The 21,435-nt window shown below is 38.5% G+C and overlaps 1 long non-coding RNA gene across 1 annotated transcript in view; it reads left to right on the top strand.

Moving 5' to 3' along the window:
* The window catches only part of LOC113925311, a 31,179-nt gene extending 13,627 nt beyond the window's left edge, over positions 1-17,552 (top strand). Inside the window, exons 2-3 of the long non-coding RNA XR_003520974.1 lie at positions 9,554-9,772; positions 16,893-17,552. This is a non-coding gene — a long non-coding RNA (uncharacterized LOC113925311). The remainder of the gene's footprint in view (positions 1-9,553; positions 9,773-16,892) is intronic.
* The last annotated feature ends 3,883 nt before the right edge of the window (positions 17,553-21,435 follow it).

Below are 21,435 nucleotides of genomic sequence, written 5' to 3'. Positions count from 1 at the left end.
TCAACTTTGTCTCGGAGGTCTTAGATACTGCAATAGGCAAAAATAAAATTATACAAGGTGTAAAGATTAGAAAGGAAGAATAAAACTGTCTATTCACAGGTGTCTACATAGAAAGTTATTTTTAAAAACTATAATTACTTGTCTTTAGATTAATAACTGCCCATATAGAAAATCTTTGAAATCTACTAGAATCAATAATTGAAATTAGTGAGCTCAGGATAAAAGATCAGTATACAGAAATCATTATTTCTATATATTAGCGAGCAGCAATTAGAAGATGGATTTTTAAACATAACATTTAAAATAGCATTATAAATACCTAGGAATAAATTTAATGAAAGACATGCAAGAACTGTACTACTCTGAAACACTGCTGAAATGAAAGACCTAAATAAACGAATATGTGTGTGGATGGATCTCTCTCTCTCCCCTATTTGTGCACACAGAACATATACCAAGAAAGACCATATTCTGGGCTATAAAACAGGCTCAATTGATTTGTAAGGATTGAAATCATGCAAAATATGTTTCCTGACCACAATAAAATTAAAATAGACGTCAATAATAAGTTTCTGGAAAATTCCCAGATCTCAGTAATCAAAGGCATAGATTTTCTAAACTACTGGCCAAAGAAGTTCAGGTTGACAGTGAAGACATGTTTCTTCTCTCCACAACCAGTTGAATCACATAGGAATTGACTGATTGATCAACTGATCACATTCTAACCAACTGCGCTAAGCTGGCACTGCGCTGAGATTGGGGCATACTGTGAGCAACTGTAGACGGCTGTTACATACTTGAATCTTGCTCTGGGACAGAGTTTCAGCATATTTAAAATTCATGAGATCATTCCCATTCCTTGCTTTCTTTCCCTCACAGCCTGAAAATACTGATGAAAAATCTGGGAACAAGACTGTGGGTGTAGTTGACAAAACAGAAAATCTGTTCCAGAACAGCTTTTGATGAATTTAATAAGTGAAAGATAATGAACATAGACTACATTTGCATAATGGCATAACAAAAATGCATTGAACAATGCCGACTCTCTGGGGAAACTACACTTTGGAAAGTGAATGTATGACTGGTCCTGGCAAGACTATCCATTCTATCTAAGGATGTGCATGGTTTGAAAAGAGGGGGGGAATCCCCCACATGCTTTATTCTCACTGATCTTAAATATCTTTCATCCTATTTTTCTGGAAATAATTAAAATTCATTTTCTAATAGAAAAATTCCCAGCATCTGGAGTCATCCAAATGTATCTCTTTCAAGGATTTATAAAAGTATACATTTCTCTTTAATAGACCTTCAGAAGGATTTGGTATAAATCATGTTCAATATTAAAAGGTATTTTTCCACCCTTGAAAAGAATTTTAGGTTACCCCCCAAATTATTTATTTTGACTGTCAATTATGGTTAATTTAACCAGATAATTTTCAAATTTCACTTTGTAAGAATAGTTTAGAAGACCTTTCTTACCAGAAGTTTCCTTCCTTTTTTCTAAAAAGGCACTATTATTTGAATGTTCTTTCAGTATCTACCTTTTGCAGTTTTTAACTTCATGCTACTTCTGGTCATTCTAAAGATAATTATACCATTTGGGTATAATGTTATGCCATTTTGGCATAATTTTCTAAAATCTCAGGGGAAGTCTTCTTTTCTGATACTCATTCTATTTTAGATTTGAACATAAAGAAAAAACCAAATGTGGTGGTTTTTTAACAGTCAATCATAACTGATATTATTGAGCTATTTGATGGCCATTTTGCTATTATCATAAGAGTAATTTTTCCTCTCAACATTCCTGTGGGATAGATACTACTGGTATCCCCATACTTATGAGGAAACTGAGACTCAAGGAGATTAACCAAAGTGCCCAAGGTCATATCTTAATGAATAGGAAAGCCAGGGTTTGAGCTCTTGTAACTGACTACAGTGTCCACATAATTCATCATTGATGTTTACTAGCTCTCATTTTGCTGTGCATTAACTAAAGTAATAGGACTACTGTTTCAGATCCCCAAGTTATTATGAATCTCCAATTTCAGGGCTCTCTCTCTCTCTCTAAAATGTACTATAATGGTACCTTGTCTTCCTCTACGTGGCAGGTTTTCCAATGTGATACACAATTTCACCACATGGTGGCGCCATTTGCTGATAGTAGTTGACGTTAGGCTCAGACCAAAATAGAAATGTAAACGGAAAATAATTAAAGGTGTTAAAAAAAATAAGATTAAAAAAAAAGTGGCCACAAAGGATTACAGTCTAGAATATCTTTTTAAAACATAAGGAATGAAAAGATCATAATTATAAAAAGGGTAAGAATAAATGACTCATAAAAGCTAAAAATAAAAAGATAAAAGATGAGCCTTTGTATTCATAAAGAAGTATGTGGGACAGATGTCAGAGACTTCCCACAGGAAGGAAAACACCAAAGGAAATGAACTAAATGAGAGCAGGTGACTTACAAAAAGAAGAAGAAGAAGAAGAAGAAGAAGAAGAAGAAGAAGAAGAAGAAGAAGAAGAAGAAAGAAAGAAAAAAAGAGACCAGCTGTATAGTGATGTAGCTCCAGGGTCAAATGAATAAGTAAGATTCCACAGTAATTGCAAATGTGGTAGCAAAAGCCAGTGAGTAAGGATTTTAGAGAACCTTTTAATAGACATTACTATTTCTTTTTCTAACCAAGATAAGTATTATTATTTTTCCCCCTGCAATATCAAAGATAGAACTTACTGTGGAAGGAAGAAGCATTGTTTTTCAGAAATGTATTGAAACTAATCTGTATGCATTCTGTTCATTACAGCTATTCCAGTGACCCAAAATGTTATCCCTGGACAATCTGCATCACCTGAAGTTGTTATAAATGCAAATTCTTTGGCCCCATCCCAGACTGAATCAGAAACTCTGGGCATAGGGCCCTTCAGGTGCTTCCGATGCAGCTGGAAAGATCCAAGTCCACTTGTATCACTTAAGAAAAACAGAAGAAGAAAAGAAATCCATCGAAACATTATTAATATAGAGATATTAAAAATTATAACATTAAAGGAACATTAAGTAAATAATGAAATGTTATCAGGACATTTAAACAAGTCTGATGGATAGTTTTTAATAATGGAAAATATATATCATAGTGGAAAATTCAGAATACAACATTGATCTCAATTATGTAAAAGTAGTTCTGGAAAAAATAGAAGGAAACAAGCAAGACCAGTTAACAGTGGTTGCCTTGGAGTGATGGGATTATATGCACCTTTCTTTTCTGCTTCTTTATATTGCAGGTGCTGTTTTCAAAAGTTCTATGAGGAGCCATTTTACAAAAAAAAATAATAAATCATTAATATACTGATTTTTTAAAAAGTAAAAAGAGACTTTCTAAAGTCAAAATACTATTTACAGATTATATTTTTGCTCATTTTTTTTCTGCATATGCGGTTAATTAGGAAAAAATTGACACAGTGACAGTCCAAAGCATAAAGAAGAAACGCAGTCATGATGTTGCTTACTGGAGAGACAAAGCACAGAAAGACCATGGAGTTGATGTATTCAGTGTTGAAAGTGGTACAGGAAGTAAAAATTTGAGAGGGAGAGAAAATAATCTTTTTACAGACACTAACCATGTGCTTTACTCTTTCAAGTATCATTAGTTAGTGAAAATATTAAGCATTCTAAAGAAATGTAAAGGGAAATGTCTTCAAATTTAAAAGAAAATAGGCTTAAACATGTAACCCCTAAGAAAGCTGCTTATTTCGTCCCTATGTCATTTGAACTCACGGCCTGACAAACCAACTAGGGGAAAAAAATCCCTCATATGACTACAATGGTAAAGATTAATATCTATGTTTATGAATATCTTGAATATCAGACCCTACATATGATTCTTTTTTGACAAGTGCCTGTAAAATATATGTTAAAATTGATAAATATATTAGGCCACAAAAACTCAGTAATTTTTTTAAAATCTAAAACTAAACAGGCTACACTCTCTAAAAATAATAAAAAACAATAAAAATCCATAATAAACAAAAAACAAGAGGGGGGAAAGGGAATCGTTTGAAAACGGAGGAGGGAAATGATTCCAAATAAGTCTTAGGGTAAAAGGGAAATCAAAACTACAACCCTTAAGAAAAGGCACATGTGAAATAACAGAACTAATGGATGTATCCAAAGTTGAAGTCAGAAACACATTTATTATTTAAATATTTTCATTACTTAAAAAAGAAAGCTTAAAGGTAAATGAGGTATTCAGACAAGGAAAGACTCTCCCTGAGACCTCAGAGGGAGTACAGCTTGACCATCACCTTGATTTTGGATTCCTTGTTTCCAGAACTATGAGAGAATAAACCTCCTATTTTAAGCCATAAAAAAAAAAAAGTAAATGAAGTATTTAACTCAATAAGTTAGAACTTTTTTTAGTTAGAATTTTTTTTAAAAAAATCATAAGAAAGCAAATAAAAGTAAAAACAGAAATTAAAGAACCGTGAAATAAAAACTATTAAGAGGTATAAGTGGACCAAGATTTGTGTCATTGGAGGAAAAGTACTACAGAAATGCCCTGGAAATTTCTAATTAAAACACACACACACACACACACACACACACACACACACACACACACACACACACTCTAGTACATTAAAATGAGGAAGGGGATAGAAATACAGGTTGAATATAGTTTTTAAAATTATAAAATAAGACCTACCTTTCCAATCATAGGGCAGGCTACATTATTCAGGCCAACCCTCACACCTGGAGGGAAGAACAACTTAAAAAATGAATACACAAAAAACCAGTTCATAAAAGCAACACAGATCTGCTGAGACAGTAAGGAATTTCCAGGCCAAAATCTAAATAGAGGAGGACCCTCAGAGATGTTAGCAGAGCACTTCAGTTGCTTTGCCCTAAGAGCCTTTGCTAAACTAGGCAAATTTTCACTTTAGTGGCCTGCAGAGTGTGGACAATGGAAATCAAAGCCCAGTGTTTACCTATGGTGAAGATCTAAAAGGAAACCCTCCCTGAATAAAGCCAAGATACTCAAGGGATATCCCCTCAGTCTAAGAATGAGCCAAAAGTTAACCTACCCCACTTCTGCAAGGAAGGTTTTCTTAGCTCTAAGCAGAGCAGGGATGGGAAATGAAAACCATCCCTGAGAAGTTTTAACCAGATGAATGCTTCAGGAGCTTGCATACCATAGTTACATCACCAAAGTGGTTCCAAAACCCTTAAGGCATGAATTTAAGCTTTTTCTGAACTGGTAGTGTTCTTATGTACCAGGCAGAGACAAAAATATCTTCACTTTCAGCCTGTAGGAATTCTTAAAAATAATTTTCCAAGGGAAAACAAAAAGCAGTTCACAGTCAAAAGTAACAGAGTGCCACAAGGAAATCACCAAGAACAAAACCCAACAGAAACAACAAACTGCAGAAACAAAAAACATATGTTGAATTTAGCTATTTGAATTTTTCAGGGACAGATAATACAATTACTATGCTTACTATGTTTTTAAAAATAAAAAACAAATTTAAAACATCTTCAGAGAATAGAAAACTATAAAAATAGAAGCTAGCACATTTGCAAGAGAACTAAACAGAACTTGTAGAAATAAAAAATAATTAAAATAAAACACTCAACTGGAGATTTAACAGAATTTTTATTAAGAAGTAGTTGAAAAAAGAATTAGTGCATTTGAAGACAGGTAAGAAGAAATTATTCTAAATGCAGAGATACAAAGGGGTGTTAACTATGAACAAGAGTTTATCTAACATGGAGCTTAGAGTAATAAAGTCTACCACACATCTAATAACAGTTCCAATTAAAGAGAGAAAAAGAGATGTGGCATAGATAATGGCTGAGAATTTTCCAGAAGTATACCCAAAACACTCAAAATAAATCTCCACCTGGAAACATAGTGTCACTGCAGAAAACGAAAACTTAAGATTTTTTAAAAAGCCAGAAGGAAAAAAAAAAGACATTATATTCAAAAATCTTCGGTTAGATTGACAGCAAATGATGAAAGCCCATAGATAGTGAAATATCTTTAATTGTTGAAAGAAAATCACTAATCTAAAATCCTACATCAAGTAAACATTTTTAAACAAAAAATGGAGAGAGTTTACAACCACTGCAAAATCCCAAAAAAGAAATTGCAAAAGATATAATCCGGACTGAAGGAAAGTGATTTGAAAGGAAGAGCCTGATAGGCAAAAGGAAATAAAGGGCAGAGGAAGGACCAAATGGTATGAGTAAATGTGAACAAGTATTGCATGTTTCAAACAAAAATGATAGGTTTAGTGGAATGAAAAATAACTTAGACTTAAAATCTATTAAAATAATGAAATGTTATTTGGGCACAAGAAGTAAATGGACTTAAAAGTGTTGTAGGTCCTTGTAGATAAATATATTGATTAACTTTAGGTTTCAGTAAGTTAAATATTTGTATTGTAATTTCTATGTAAAAGGAATGGGGGAAACCAAAATGATAAAAATGACTGAATCAACTCAAAAGAAGACCCAAATGTAGTGAAAAGGAAACAGAAGAAATAAACGCAAAGCACAAAATAAAATTGTAGTTTATAATGACTTACACAGATAAGCCCCTTATCTATTAGGAATTATATTTAATGTAAATGGATTAAATACTCAAGTTAAAAGACAGATTCTGAGACTGGATTTTAAAAAATCAAAGCATATGCTTTTTACAAGGGGCACATCTAAAACGTAAGGATACAAAAGTATTGAAAGGAGGAAAATTGGCAAAATTCAAATAAGGTGTGTGGTTAGTGTATAGTATTATATAAAGATTAATTTCCTGGTTTTGATAACAGTACTATGATTATGTAAAATGTTATAATTAGGGAAATCTTAGTGAATGGTATATGGGAACTCTCTGTACCATTTTTACAACCTTTCTTTTTTTTTTTTTTTTGAGGGTAGGGAGGGGCAGAGGGAGAGGGAGAGAGAATCTTAAGCAGACTCCACATCCAGCCAGGAGGGGACCCATTTTTAGAACTTTTCTAACAGTTTAAAATTATTTCAAAATGAAATTGTACACATGCAAGTCTTATGATGCAGTAATACCACTCACAGGTGTATACCACAAAGAAATGTTTGCAGTCATGTCCCTGGAGGAACGTATAAGAATGTTCAGGGGCACCTGGGTGGCGCAGTCGGTTGTGTCCAACTCTTGGTTTTGGCTCAGGTCGTGATGTCAGGCTCATGGGATTGAGCCCTGCATCGGCTCCGTGCTCTGCATGGAGTCTGCTTGAGATTCTCTCTCCCTCTCGTTCTGCCCCTCCCGCTTGTGATCTCTCTCTCTCTCTCTCTTAAATGAATAAATAAATCTTAAAAAAACCCAGAATGTTCACAGAAGCATTATGCCCTAAAATAGAAAGAAACAAATGTCCATTAACAGTAGAATAAATAAATTGTGATACTTTCAAATAAATAATCTGCTACATGGGTGAACACTAATGAGTCACAACAACCAAATACTCAGGGAAAGAATCTAGATATAAAATCTTTATGCTACGTGATTCCGTTTAAAGTTCAAAAATAAGCAAATTATAATGTTTATGGATACATACTTGGGTGGGGAAACTAAGGGAAAAAATAGAAAAGTGATTATTTTAAAAGTCACTATTATGGTTACCTTTAGGAGCTGGAGGGGCTTGCGTCTGGGGAGAGGAATGAGGGAGCTAAGAGAAGGCATGGAAGCTCCGTGCCCCTTCCTCATATACTCTGCTCTACGCATCTCCTCATCTGGCTGCTGATTTATATTCTTTATTGTATCTTTTAATACACTGGTAAACTAAGTGTTTCCCTGAGTTCTGTGAGCCATTCTAGCAAACTAAAAGGACCTAAGGAGGAGGTCGCCAAAACCTCCAAACCTCCAATCTGGAGCCAGTGGGTCACAAGCATGTTACCAGCCTGGGACTTTCTTGCCACTGGCATGCGTGGGGCATACGTGGGACACAGTCCTGTAGAACTAAACCCTTAACCTGTGGGATCTGATGCTGTCTCCAGGTAGACAGTGTCAGAAGTGAGTGTTTTGTGTGGGGTTCCCCCCAACCCATGTTGGGATTGGGTCTGGGGAACCCAAAAAGAACTGGTATCATTAGAAGGCAGGACACAACAGAAGGAACACTCTGAAAGTATAGAGAGGAGATGAGCTGATTTAGGACCCCAGAACAGGAGAACATCTAACGCATTTATCCAGTTTTGTCGTTGCTGTCATCGGACCCAGAGAAGTCTTTTCTAAATAACTCCAATAGTAGATAAACAGCTTTGTTCCAAAGAGGTTTTAAGCAAAGAAAACGTAGGGGTACCAGATTTAGCAAATAAAAATACAGCATCTAATGCAATATTCCAAATGCTAAAAATGTTTTTATTATTTATCTGAAATTCAAACTTAACTAAGCATCCTCTATTTTATCTGGCAACCTAACCTAAACCTAAATGCATTTAGGACTTCTGTTCAAATGGTTACATTACCACAATTATTACCTTAGGGCAGTGGTTCTTAACTTTGATGACAGATTATAATCAACTGGGGAGCCAGAATCTCAGGGGTGGGAACCGGGCATCGGTATTTTTACAATCAACCCTCTCCGCCCTCTACCCCTCTCCCAACCAGGTGATCCTAATGTGCAAGGTGTAGAAAAACTGGATCAATGTTTTCAAATGTTTAAATATTCTCCAGTTTACACAAAAGTCCATAAAATGAAAAATCAATTTTCCAAAATAGTTGTCATAATTTAATTTTAAATGTCTTTAAATACATTGTCTTAACTTGACAGTAGTACGTGCAATGTATCTGACATGACCATATCGCTTTACAGGCAGCCTGGTTTTTACATTTCTCTGGAAACATTCAAGCTTCCTTTCCTCTCATTCAGGAGAAAAATTGCTAAAGGTGATGCTATAAAAGCAAGCAAGGGCTCTTCCCTAAACTGAGATGAAAAGCAATTCAATGTATTTTTTAAATTGTATTTGGTGATGGACTTTTATTTCAAAGTAGAAGGAAATACATTTTTAAAAAACAGATTATATTAAAGTATGAGAATTGCTTTGAAGCATAATTCAATATTTATCAAATTGTTTGTGTATTTCTGCTGAACTTGGAAAGAGTAGCTTTGGTCTCAGAAGACTAATATTAAACTGTCTATGATAAATATCCTTAGTCCCTTTTACACCAAATCCAAATGTGCTTATTTTGTTTCTTTTCAATTTCAGAAAAAAGGGAGACGAGACCGAACTGCCGAATCCTTTTTTTTTTATCTCATACATTATTTCAGCTTGTTAGAATAAATAAAAATGTCTATTTATTTAATTAAAAGAACTCCATTGGCTGTGTTAGCCCGTCTTCCTACTGATAGTGAAAGCAACTATACTTATAAAAGGAAAGGATCAAAAGTTGCAGGTTCAATTTCTCCAACATTTTCTAGTCTATTCTGACAGTTCTTTGGAGTATCAGCCAATGTTTTGAAAATGGTTTCTTCTGAGCCTTGAAATAACCATTTCTTACCTCACATTTTTAAATCATTATTTCCTCCCTAGGGATAATTGATGGAGTGCCTCCCAAATATCTCCTGATTATTGATTAATGCAAATTGCTGATTGGAAAGAGAAGTTACCCTAAGCCAGGAGTCTCATGGGGAAAGCCTGCTGGTCAACCCGACATGACTACCAGGGTGTGCCACCCATGGTTGACTGCTCTTCTCTATCCAGGGCCAGACTTCAGCCTGGCAGACTCACACTTGATTTATGATCTCTCAGGTAAAGACTCATTTTAAGCACACTCATGGACACTGAAGTGTGTGACAGAACACCAGTTTATTGATTGGTTATAAAAATATAACGTGTACTTCTGAATAATTCTCTCTACAGGCCAATTTCCATTTGAGGCCAAATTTCAATCAGAAGAGGAGTAAGATGATTTTAGTAGTTAGCATCATTGATCTATAATACCTGATATACCAGCTCCATTTTAGGGTTTTATCTCCTATGTTGCTGATCACCAGTTTTGAATGTTATATACTTTTTTTCTTTTTACATATATCTAAACATTCGGTCAGATGACAGTGGAGTGTTGTTGGGCAAGAGTACTTTTCTTTATCCCCATGGTGAATTTGTGTTATTGATGAAATGATACTTCATAAGCTTTTTTAATGGCTTACTCCAGAGTTTAGTCATATTTTTTTTTTCATATTCTGAGAAGCATCTCAACACTGAACAGAAGCTGCATGAGAACAGAACTCTTGTCTGTCTCATTCACAAGTATACCTCCAGAGTCTAGAACAGCGTCCATAACATAAACACGAATAATAATAGTAATAGAACAAAGGAACAAACGCTGTTTTTAGTTACTTCTACATTACACAAATATTATTAGAAAAAAGAACATGGGGGCGCCTGGGTGGCTCAGTCGGTTAAGCGGCTGCCTTCGGCTCAGGTCATAATCCCAGGGTCCTGGGATCGAGCCCCGCATCGGGCTCCCTGCTTGGCGGGGAGCCTGCTTCTCCCTCTCCCTCTGCCTGCCTCTCTGCCTACTTGTTCTCTCTCTGTATCTCTCTGCCAAATAAATAAATAAAATCTTTAAAAAAAAGAAAGAAAAAGAAAAAAGAACATGCCCTAAGTTCCCATGGATTATTCGTCTTTGAGGATCTCAAAGGAAATAACTCACATAGAACTTGCCTTTGACCCATCAGTTTAAATTGGACCTTTCCATCCCCACCCACCACTTTCTTATTCTCTCTCATCTTTTTTTTTTCCTTCAGCACTTACCACAGTTGGTAGCTTGCAATTTATTTAAGATCTGAATCATAAGACCTGGAAGGTAAAGACTGTCTGTTTTATATATATAGTCCATGTCTATAGCTTATCTTCATGCTATGGGTTTCATGATATTTAATAAAAATCACTTGATCTGGGTGCCTGGGTGGCTCAGTCGGTTAAGCATCTGCCTTTGGCTCAGGTTGTGATCCCAGGGTCCTGGGATCGAGTCCTGCATTGGGCTCCCTGCTCAGTGCAGAGTCTGCTTCTTTCTCTGTCCCCTCCTCAGCTCCTGCTCTCTCTCTCAAAAATTAGTAAATAAAATCTTAAAAAAAAATCCTTCGATCTATCTTGAAGTTGTAGGAGGAATAACAAATGACTTGGGGATTTTGGATGTCAGGCTAGTTGGATGATGAGCTATTTTGCCAGGTAGCCATTCCAATACCCCAAAACATACCCCACAGAGAAGTGCTGCTCACAGGCAAACCATGGGTCATTGGTGTTCCCCCCGCTATCTATAAGAAGGAAAGAGCAAGGAAACAATTTCATGTTCATTTTGTAAATTTGAAAGTTAAGATTAATTTATTATATTCTCTGGAAATCTAGTTGCATACTTAATAATCATTATGTTCCTAAAAGTTGTTCATCCCAGCTACTGTTCCGTTCATGGTGCCCTTTGCCTTGACTATTGCATTTTATACACTGAAGTGCTATTTACATCTGTTAATTTTACGTGTTTTATTGCATGTTATGATGGCCAATTCACAGAAATAAATCAAGTATTCACAGGTAGTTAAGTGTTAAGAGTTGTGTTGCAATGATAACGTCAACATAACAGAGCCCTGTAAACGGTGAACAAGAGTCCAATGCAGATATCGAACATGAAACCATGTGTGCTAGAACAAGGGAATCTTGATGAATATGTGAAAATTGGATTTTATCAGACCAGCAATCAATTTGCCTCTAGTTTCTATTGCATTGTCTGTTACAAAACTTTGTTAAGGAATGGCAAGAAGCCACAGAAGCTTTTGCATTGCTTTCAAAGTACAGTGACCTTTCTGATAAACCAATTGAGTTTTTCCTGAACAAGCATAAAATAATGCTTTCTAATATGAAATTGATAAATTTTGTCATTTAAAGGTGAAGAGACCCAACCTAAAGAAACATTATTCGAAATTGTAAACCGAAAACCAAAACCACCACCACCAACAACAACAAATAAGGAAGTCACCCTGTTGCTAAAAGGTTTATAAATCCAGCTGTAAGGCTAATGATAATTACCATGCCCGGGAAGAAACTTAAATTCGCTACTGGGAATTTCATAATCAAAGAGTGCCATTGTACATCATGTAATATTCATGGCATATAGCACAGAAGGGCAATGTTTATCATGAGTGCCCACTAGCAGACATTTGGCTTACATTTGGAGAGAATCACAGATGTGCAGAGTATCAATCAACACTTGGCAGAAATATGCAGAAATGTAGAGAAGGGAGGTGCTCAAGGACTCACCGGTGAGTTTAGCGCTCCGCCCTCGTGCTAGAGGAGATATCTCACGTAATTGGCAATTATTTTGTAAGCCATGATGCAGGCTGGAAAGACACCCACGGTATCAGCCATGTTTTCAACAAGGAAGTGTTTGCCCGTTGGAGAAATTGTCCCTTTACCTATTGCTTCATCTCAGGACATAGTTGGTGAACATGGTTAATGTGTTCAAACTGTGGTCACTGAGTGTTTACCTTTGAAGCCTGCTTTGTGAAGAAACTGTCAGTCAGTACAAGCCTTCTTTTCCACACAGAAGTAAACTGTTTATCAAGGTGAAAGTGTTTAGACAAGCTTTTGAAATCGGGGATGAGATAGAAGCATTTCTTCATGACACGGATAATGGCAATTTTTTTAAATAAGTAAGTAGTGTTTTCAAGTGGCACATTTCAATGATATATTCTATTTTTTAATAGCCTCAGGTTATCACGCCAGAGTGTAAATTTTCTCATTTTAAGTATTGTCACTATCAGGACTTCTTAAGAAGACCAAACTGTGGGGTAAATCTTTTAATCAACAAGTTTGATTTTAACACTTGATTTTTTTTTCATTCATTGGGGAAATCCAAGACAGTATGGGACATCCTTATATGTCATATTCTCCAAAAATAAAATAAAAGAAAGCAATCCAAATGCTTTTCCCAAACTAGAAAAACACTTTTTAGAGCCAAATGAAATCAAAGTGAAGTAGGATTCCATTTACCATCATCTCTGAGGTTGAAACAAAGCATTCCAAGTATCAGGTATGGACCTCCTTTTTTTTTTATTTTTCACATAGCATTTTGTGGGACCTGTGGTCTGGGAAGCACACTTTGGGAAAGGCCAGTCCTACAGAATTGTGAGATTGGGATTTATAATAAGAAATACACATGTGGTCTTCATCCCCATTTCTGGCACAGAGCTCCCTAAACCCTTGGAATTTCCTAAGTGATGAGAGCAATGAAAGTGTGTTGATATGCTTAACAAACCCTTTTCAACCTCACCTGAGTTTATGTTAATGAGGTGACTTATGGAAAGTACATAAGGCTGGGAGCTGGCTGCCAGGGGAATCGATCAGTTGCTAAGAGGGTTGAAAATACCTGCTCCATCCCACCGACCTTGGAGATGGGAGAGGAGCTGGAGGTTGTTGAATCAATTGCCAGTAGCCTATGATCTAAATCAATCATGTCTATATAATGAAACCTCCATAAAACCCCCAAAAAGATGGGATTTGGAGTTTCTCTATTGCAGAACATGTGCAGGTGCTGGGCGAAAGGCTGGTCCACAGAGCTTGTAAGTTCTGCCCTTTCCCCCACACTTTGCCCTCTGCAGCTTTCCGTCTGGTCCTAAATTATATCCTTTTGTAATAAACCAGTGCTCTAGTAAGTAAAATGGTTCTCTGAGTGCTGGGAGCTGCTCTAGCAAATTACCCAAGCCCAAGGAGGGGTCGTGGGAACCTCTGATCTATAGCTGGTGGGTCAGAAGCACAGATGACAACCTGGACTTGGCATTTGGCATCTGAAGTGTGTGTGTGTGTGGTGGGGGGTGAGAGATGTCATAGGACTGAACCCTGACCCCATGGGATCTGAGGTGATCTCTTGTAGATAGTGTCAGAATTGAATTGAATTGAATTGAATTGTAGAACACCCAGCAGTGTTGGAGAATTGCTTGGTGGTAGGGAAAAAACCCACACGTTGGAACTGGTGTCAGAATGAAAGGAATCATTTATACTGCCATTTGTTTGTTTTTCACCTGTTTTATGCGATCACTGCAGGTTATCAGTGGCTCAGTTGCTGTCAAATGATCTTAACACTTTTTGTTATACAGTATGTTTAAATGACATTAATTTTTTTTCTTATTAGAAAAGCAATGTGATCTTATGAAAGAAAAGTTGGAAAACACAGATCAGCAAAAAGAGTAAAACACCCATGATCCCACCATTTGGGGGTTGTCACTGTTAACAATATCTAGGTATCAATTCAGCCCTCTTCTTATTATAAATATACACATTTATATACTACAAGAAGATCATTCTGTACACACTTTTGAAACCTGATGTTTAAATTAACAGTCTACCACAAACTTCTTGCCATGCCAGTATTTGTCTACAGTATTATTTCTAAATGGCTAAAAATTCCATATTTGTGAATATGTAAGTATAATACTAAAATGCAGGTCTGAACTATTGGCACAGACTTTGTAGGTTCAGGAAATACATAAATGTCTCCATTCGTTTTATCTCTTCTGGGTTGCATTTTAATGCCATTATTTTAAGGAAGGATTTGGTCAGCTTTTCCTAATCCCTCCACAGCTGCATTTTGATTTAGATAGAGCCACAGCTGATCAAGGTTATGTGTGTCTCTAACATATTTGCCTATGACCTAGCTCTTAGATGAATCCCGAAAAGTGACTATAATGTCTAGAGACACCTGTTAGCAATTCATGTATATTTATTTGTGCATTGGTTGTCATCTCTTGCGCACTCTGGACGGACGACTGATGGTGGTTAGCAAGAGAAACTCAAAGTTCAAGGGAGAAAATGGGAAAAATGCAAACCATCTTCCAGGAAAGGAATTTGGCTTTTGAATTGAAATCTGTAGAGAAATCACCATCTTTTCCAAAGATGATGCTCCCTAAGTATTTCCATGTGCCACCCAAAACCTTATGTGTAATTATGTTCCTATTTCAAAGGCCCTTGGAGATCAAAAGGGATTGACTTGGCGGAACCACTGTTTTCAGGAAGGAAAGGATGAGCTGGTGAAAGCCATAGTCTTTTGCAAGGACTTGAGTGAGGGCTCTCCCCTGCCCTTGTCATCATGTCTCCTCCTTTCTCACTGCCTCAGCAACACCTATAAAAGTCATAGTACAGCAAGGTACTTCTGCGAGTACGCACTGCAAGGTACAGTGCGAGTACACTGCACCTGAGTTTCTCACACTGACTGTGAGTAGAGGGACGGCTCCTCTGGTGAAATAAACTCTCTTAAATTTGAGGACCCGGTGGGTCACCAACCCTAAGCTCCTGAAGGATAGAGGGTTTACTCCAAAGTAGGAATTAGAAGTAGGGACACAATCAGGCATACTTTGAAATTAATTTCAAAGATGGAAGTGTGTATCTTTATTTTAAAAAATATATGGGCAGTTGATTCACTTAGGGATATCATTGTTTCTAAACCATAAACATTTCTGATCAGGTATAACAATAAGCACAAACAAATAGAGGATTAAAGATCACACACTTTAAGAAACAGAACTAGCTTAATTCTAAAATCTATTTTGGCTTATTGATCACGTAGAAGTATTCTCTTTCAATTTGCCAAATCACTCAGTCCATTTCTAAGGATGTTTTTATGGACTTAGAAAATAAATCTTGTGTTGCTGCCAAGGAGGGCTTTTGTTGCCAATAAATAAACTCCATACACATGCACACATGCACATAGACACAAGCTTCAATCTAGTTTCATGAACAGTCCTTCAAGAGCAGTCAACACTATTGTATGTTAATAGTTTAGAAACTTTTACAATTTAAAGTGAAGTCAGCAGCAAAAGTCCCAAAGGAATAATTAATGCTCAAAAAATAATTGTTGATTGAAACCCTGTTCAGTCAACACGTCTTCGAGAAAGAAAATACGTATTTGCCGACATAGAGATATATTTCTACTTTCACTTAAAACGGCTCATCTTACTCACATGTGCTTAGTCGTTCCCTTGTTTCTCTCTACATGCTCATGCAATTAGATAATATGCACTCAAAAGATATTTCTTGAACAAATGATCCTTAGAATTGCAAAGTATATGTACCTGACCTGAGCAGAATTATTTCTTAAGTCAAGACACTTAAGGGAGACAAAACTCTTAATGAAATGTACATATCTTGAGAGACTTTTAGATCAGAAGATGACCCAACAGATCATTTCATCCAATCCCTTCATTTTACAGATAAAAGGACTCTTGCCCCGGGGAAGTCAAGTCGAATTGTCTAAGGCCAGAGAGCCATCCATTGGCAAAGCTGAAACTCAAAGACTCCGGGACTCCCAGGTCTCCCGACACTTAGGCTGAACAATTTTCACTCCTACTCTGACCATTTCTCACGTGGTGTGTGTTTTAGGAAATCCATATATGCAATAATATTATACATCCATGTTTATAAAATATACACTGGCATGTATTGAAAGTTAAGCTACTCCTAAGTCAGTTCCTTACAGAAACCTTCGCCTATCCCTCAGACTTGGTCAGCAAGCTCCCATGCACTCTCATAGACTAATGTCCCAATCATTCAGAGCACTAACCCTGGTCATAATTTTACATTTTCTTGTATGATCACAAGACTGTTAATTCTGTGAGGACAGGAAACACATCTATTTTTGCTATTATATGCCAAGCATCTAGCACAGCATCTGGCACTAAACAGCAAACTCTCTGGGAAGAACTGGGTAGCCACCGTGGGTCTTGGACTCCAGAATAAAACTCTACTCATTTTGGCATTTAGGATGCCCCTAACATAATGGTTATGAAGGGACCCCTCCTGGTCAACAAGCCCCTTGCTGACACTCAGAGGGTGTTAGGCTTCTAATCAGCCTTTTCTTTTTGATTGCCTATTTCTTTAGGATGAATGGAGAATAGCAGTTCAACAAACATTTGAGAAAAGCAAGCACCATGATGTAGAAAGTCCAAGATTAAACATCAACAACAATAATAAAAACCCAGAAAAATCTGTAGCAGATAAAGAAAAAAAAATTAGAAGATATTTCAAAAATTTTCGGAAAAAAAGAAATTTTGAAAATAAAAGATATTCACTTTGAGATTCACTTTGAGATACTCTATCCGAAAGAAGATACATGTCCATAAAGTAAGAATTGGATCCTATAGAAGAGAAACAATCAAGGAGTAATAGGTCTTGGAAATGAAATACGATATCTGAAATAAAGCATTCAATTGAAGGGCTGGATGACAAAGATGAATAAATGTCTCAGAAATCTGTATTGGTTTCATATTATTGCTTTAACAAATTGCCACAAACTCAGTGGCTTAAAACAACACAAATTTATTACCTTATAGGTCTGGAGGTCAGAAGTTTAAAATGGATCTTCTTGGGCTACACTCAAGGGGTGGGCAGGTTCCTTCTGGAGGTTCTAGAGGAGGATCGGTTTCCTTGGATTTTTCAGCTTCTAGAGGCTGTCTGCATTCCCTAACTTGTGGCTCCTTCCTCTGCTTTGAAAGCCAGCAGCATGGTGTCTTCCATCTGACCCCTCTCTCTCACTTCTGCTTCCCAGTCCCAGCTCCTTCTTTGATTCTGACTCTCCAGCTTCCCTCCTTCCCTTATAAGAACATTTGTGATTTCATTGGACCCATCTGGCTAATCTCTCCATCTGAAGATCTTCAACTCACATCTACAATGTTCCTTTTGCCATGCTAGGTAACACGTTCACAGATTCTAGGGATTAGGCTGTCCCTAGCAAAACTGATGAAATAATTTTAATAACAGCTAGAACTATCATTGTGACTTTCACCATGACGAAGAATGAAGAGAATTCCACAAGCTTTCAGTGGAAAAAGAGATCCTCTAAAAAAGATTGATAAGCAGTCTGGCATCAGTTTCTCACCAACAATCCTAGATAGCAAGGAAAAACTCTAACAGTGCCTTCAAAGTTCTTTGGGGGAAGTATTTTCAACTTGCAATTCTTTTTTTTTTTAAGATTTTATTTATTTATTTGAGAGAGAGAGAGAATGAGAGAGAGAGAACACAAGAGGGGGGAGGGTCAGAGGGAGAAGTAGACTCCCCGCTGAGCAGGGAGCCCGATGTGGGGCTCGATCCTGGGACTCCAGGATCATGACCTGAGCCGAAGGCAGTCGCTTAACCAACTGAGCCACCCAGGCACCCTTCAACTTGCAATTCTTTAACACAAACTATCCATTGGGGGGAGAGTGAAATGTAAGACATTTTCTCAACGTTGGCCTTTATTTATTTTATTTTTTTAAAGGAAATAACTTTTAGCTGAACTCCAACAAAATGAGGAAGAAAGCCAACAAAGAGGATGATACAGAATCCAGGAACCGTAAATTCAACCTGGGACAGCAGTGAAGGTAAGTCCTGAGAAAGTGGTCATCCGCGCCTGGGCTGACTTACATAGACGGAGGGCCACGGAGACAGTTCCAGGAGGGAGGGCCCCAGAAAAAAGGGGGGGCATTTGGTAGACTAAATAATAGGATGAAGACTTTGGTAAAACTTGAAGATGTGACAAAGGACCAGAAGTGTTCAAGGAGAAAAGAACTAGTCAGAGACAATAGAGGATTGATAGATAATAGATTAGATGTAGGGATAGAGAGATGAGAGGTAGATAGAGAGAGAGATTTGTTATAAGGGATTGGCTCGCACGATTGTGGGGGATGGCTCTACAAGTCTGAAATCTATAGGCCAGGTTATCAGGAAGGGAAGATGACTGCAGGTTGAAACCATGGATACAGGCTGAAAGCTGGGAGGAATTTCTTCTTTTTTTCTGAGGGAAACTTCAGCCCACCACTTTAATCTCCCTTACTTAGAATCAACCGATTGGGGGCTTTAATTGTTATCTTCAAAATCCCTTCACGGCAACACCTAGATTGGAGTTTGAATAACAGGACTCTAGCCTAGCCACGTCACAATATCAAAAACCTCATGACAAGCAAGTCAAAGAAAAGAAAAGAAAAGAAAAAATCAGTAACTCTAAGAAAAACAAAAAGATCCCATCATTAGAAAGTTATGGTCCCGGGGCACCTGGGTGGCTCAGTCGGTTAAGCATCACCCTTTGGCTCAGGTCATGATCTCAGCGTCCTGGGATCGAGCCCCGTGTCAGGGTCCCCACTCGGCGGGGAGTCTGCTTCTCCGGCTCCCTCTGTCCCTCCCCCCACTCCCCACCCCCGCTTGTGTGCACTCTCTCTGTCTGTCTCAAATAAATAAAATCTTAAAAAAAAAAAAGAAAGTTATAGTTCAAATAAAAAGCAAACTGCACTCAAATGTTATTTTGATTACACAGTAGAACACACAAAAGGAGAACCCATTTGAAGTTCCCTCCAGAAACATTTCCCTCTGAGGGATGGTGTTGTTGAGATATTAGAACCATAGAGCCGCTTGGCTCTAGCTGGATATTATTTACATAGTTATGATAATGTAAATGCTGTTTATTGGCTTGGAACAATTAGAATCAACCTGGGGGCAAATCTCAGGAGACTTGACTCTGTTTAAGGAACACGGTGTAAATCCCATCAACCCTGACTTTGTGAAAATAGAGGTTCAGGTTACAAGGCTGGGAGGAGAAGCTGAGGGCAAAGTGAAGGAAACAAGAATCATGAAACTGCTATCCTGGGCGGAGGCAGGAAGGGGATGTGGGAGCCATAGAGTCTAGCGAAATCGTCTGTCCCGGGGGATCAATAAACGAGGTCTAGAGTCGATAAATCAAGAAATGGAAGTAGAAGCTTATTATTTAGAGCTGCGGAGATGGCAAGCAAAAGAAAAACAGTCACGGATGACAATGATGGCCTCAGGGCAGCAAAATTAAGAAAGGGGAGAGCAGAGTCTGACCCTGTAGCTTTGCAAGGGTAAGTCCCTCTGTACTGTTCGTTAATGAATCACAGGCATGTCACCTGAATGAAAAATGTAAACAACAGTGTTTGTAAACAAAAATCTCAAACAAAACAAAAGGCTGTGTGAGAGAAGTAGAAGATGAAAGTTCGAGAACACTGTAGGAATCACCATATTTACAGTGGAAATCCAGCATTACCATCCAATCCCATCTTCTGTCTCCGTCCCCAGTGAAGCCCCCCCACCCCCGAGATTGGTGTTTGGGGGTCAACATTCAGCATCGGGCACACAGCTGGCCTGGGGGTTGGGGAAGAATGCTAGAGGACAAGTCAAGTATCACGTGGTAGTAACATAACATCTGACCCCTGGTCAAGATCACAGGGCATTTCTCCAACTGCCCGGCTTCCCAGGCCATCTGCCTTTTGGCCACTCACATGCACAGTCAGCTCTGATCAAACGGCCACTTGGCCACCACGGGAAGGAACCTGGAGAGAGGAGACTGCTCTGCCAGTGACCCCAGTCCTCCTAGAGGGTCACCACATGCTGCAGGTGAGTAAGGCTTTTGTTGGAACGGTGCCAGGTCTGACTTCCTCATCGCAATTTCCTGGCAGCTGTGCTCCAAGGCTAGATGAAATCTTGACTCTTCCCAGAAGCCACTCTCAATAAACATTTGCTGAATAAATGCTTGCATACATGAATGAATGATTAGAAGGTGGAGGAGAAAAGCCTCCAAGACGGGCTTGGAGGGGAGCGGGGCGGCAAGTGGGGGCACCCCATTATCTCTGCAGGTGCAGGAGCAGGGTGGGCAGGAGGAGAGATGTGGGCGGCACGGGGGCAGGCAGAGGGCAGACCACGGAACGCTGGCTTCTCCTATCAGTCTTCTCCTCTTCGTGCTGTCCGCTCTGAACTCCTCTTTCTCTGCTGCCCTGTGACGCTTGGCCCCGGGCCCCGGGCTCTCAGGCCTCTTCCCGGCCACCCCTTGGTTCTGCTCTGCATCTGCAGTGTGCATGCAGTTGTCCCTGCTGTGCACATAATTCTAATGCTTGGCTTCTCCACATTCACAGAATGTTCCTCTGCTCTCCCTTCTGGCCTTTCTTCCTCCATACCATCTAGTCTTTTCTAGGAGTTCTGAGAGAGGGAAGACAGGTCCGCACACACGGAGCCCTCGCCCCGCAGCTGACCGGCTCATGATGGCGACATACCTCATTGAGCTGTTCTGCGGTCGGGGTTGGGAGCGTTTTTCTCCCTCTCTCCCCCCATGAGAGCACCTCCGGAGGGAAACTTTTTCAGCGGTAGTTCCGAGCTGCAAGTCGAATCCCCACAGGCAGTTGTGCAACCGGGGAAGAACCTCCTGTTCTTCGGTGTTACGGCAAAGCTTCGAACATGGCTGCCCCGTGCTAGACCGTTCTTGCCACTCTCCACGGCCACTGTCTCAAGGCTGTAATTCGTTAAGAGAGGCGCGTTCCATGAGCAAAAAAGAACCTCAGTTTTACCATTCCAAACCGAAGGGCTGTGAGGCTTCTCTCTAAAAGCATAAAAATGGACTTGGGACAAGAATTTTCAAGGGAACTTGTAACTGTCACTACCTACAG

This window comes from Zalophus californianus, chromosome 2, assembly GCF_009762305.2.
Source record: "Zalophus californianus isolate mZalCal1 chromosome 2, mZalCal1.pri.v2, whole genome shotgun sequence".
NCBI classification, from domain to species: Eukaryota; Metazoa; Chordata; class Mammalia; order Carnivora; family Otariidae; genus Zalophus; species Zalophus californianus.
The sequence above is the reverse complement of the archived record's forward strand: the minus strand, read 5'-3'. Positions and strand labels throughout refer to the sequence as shown.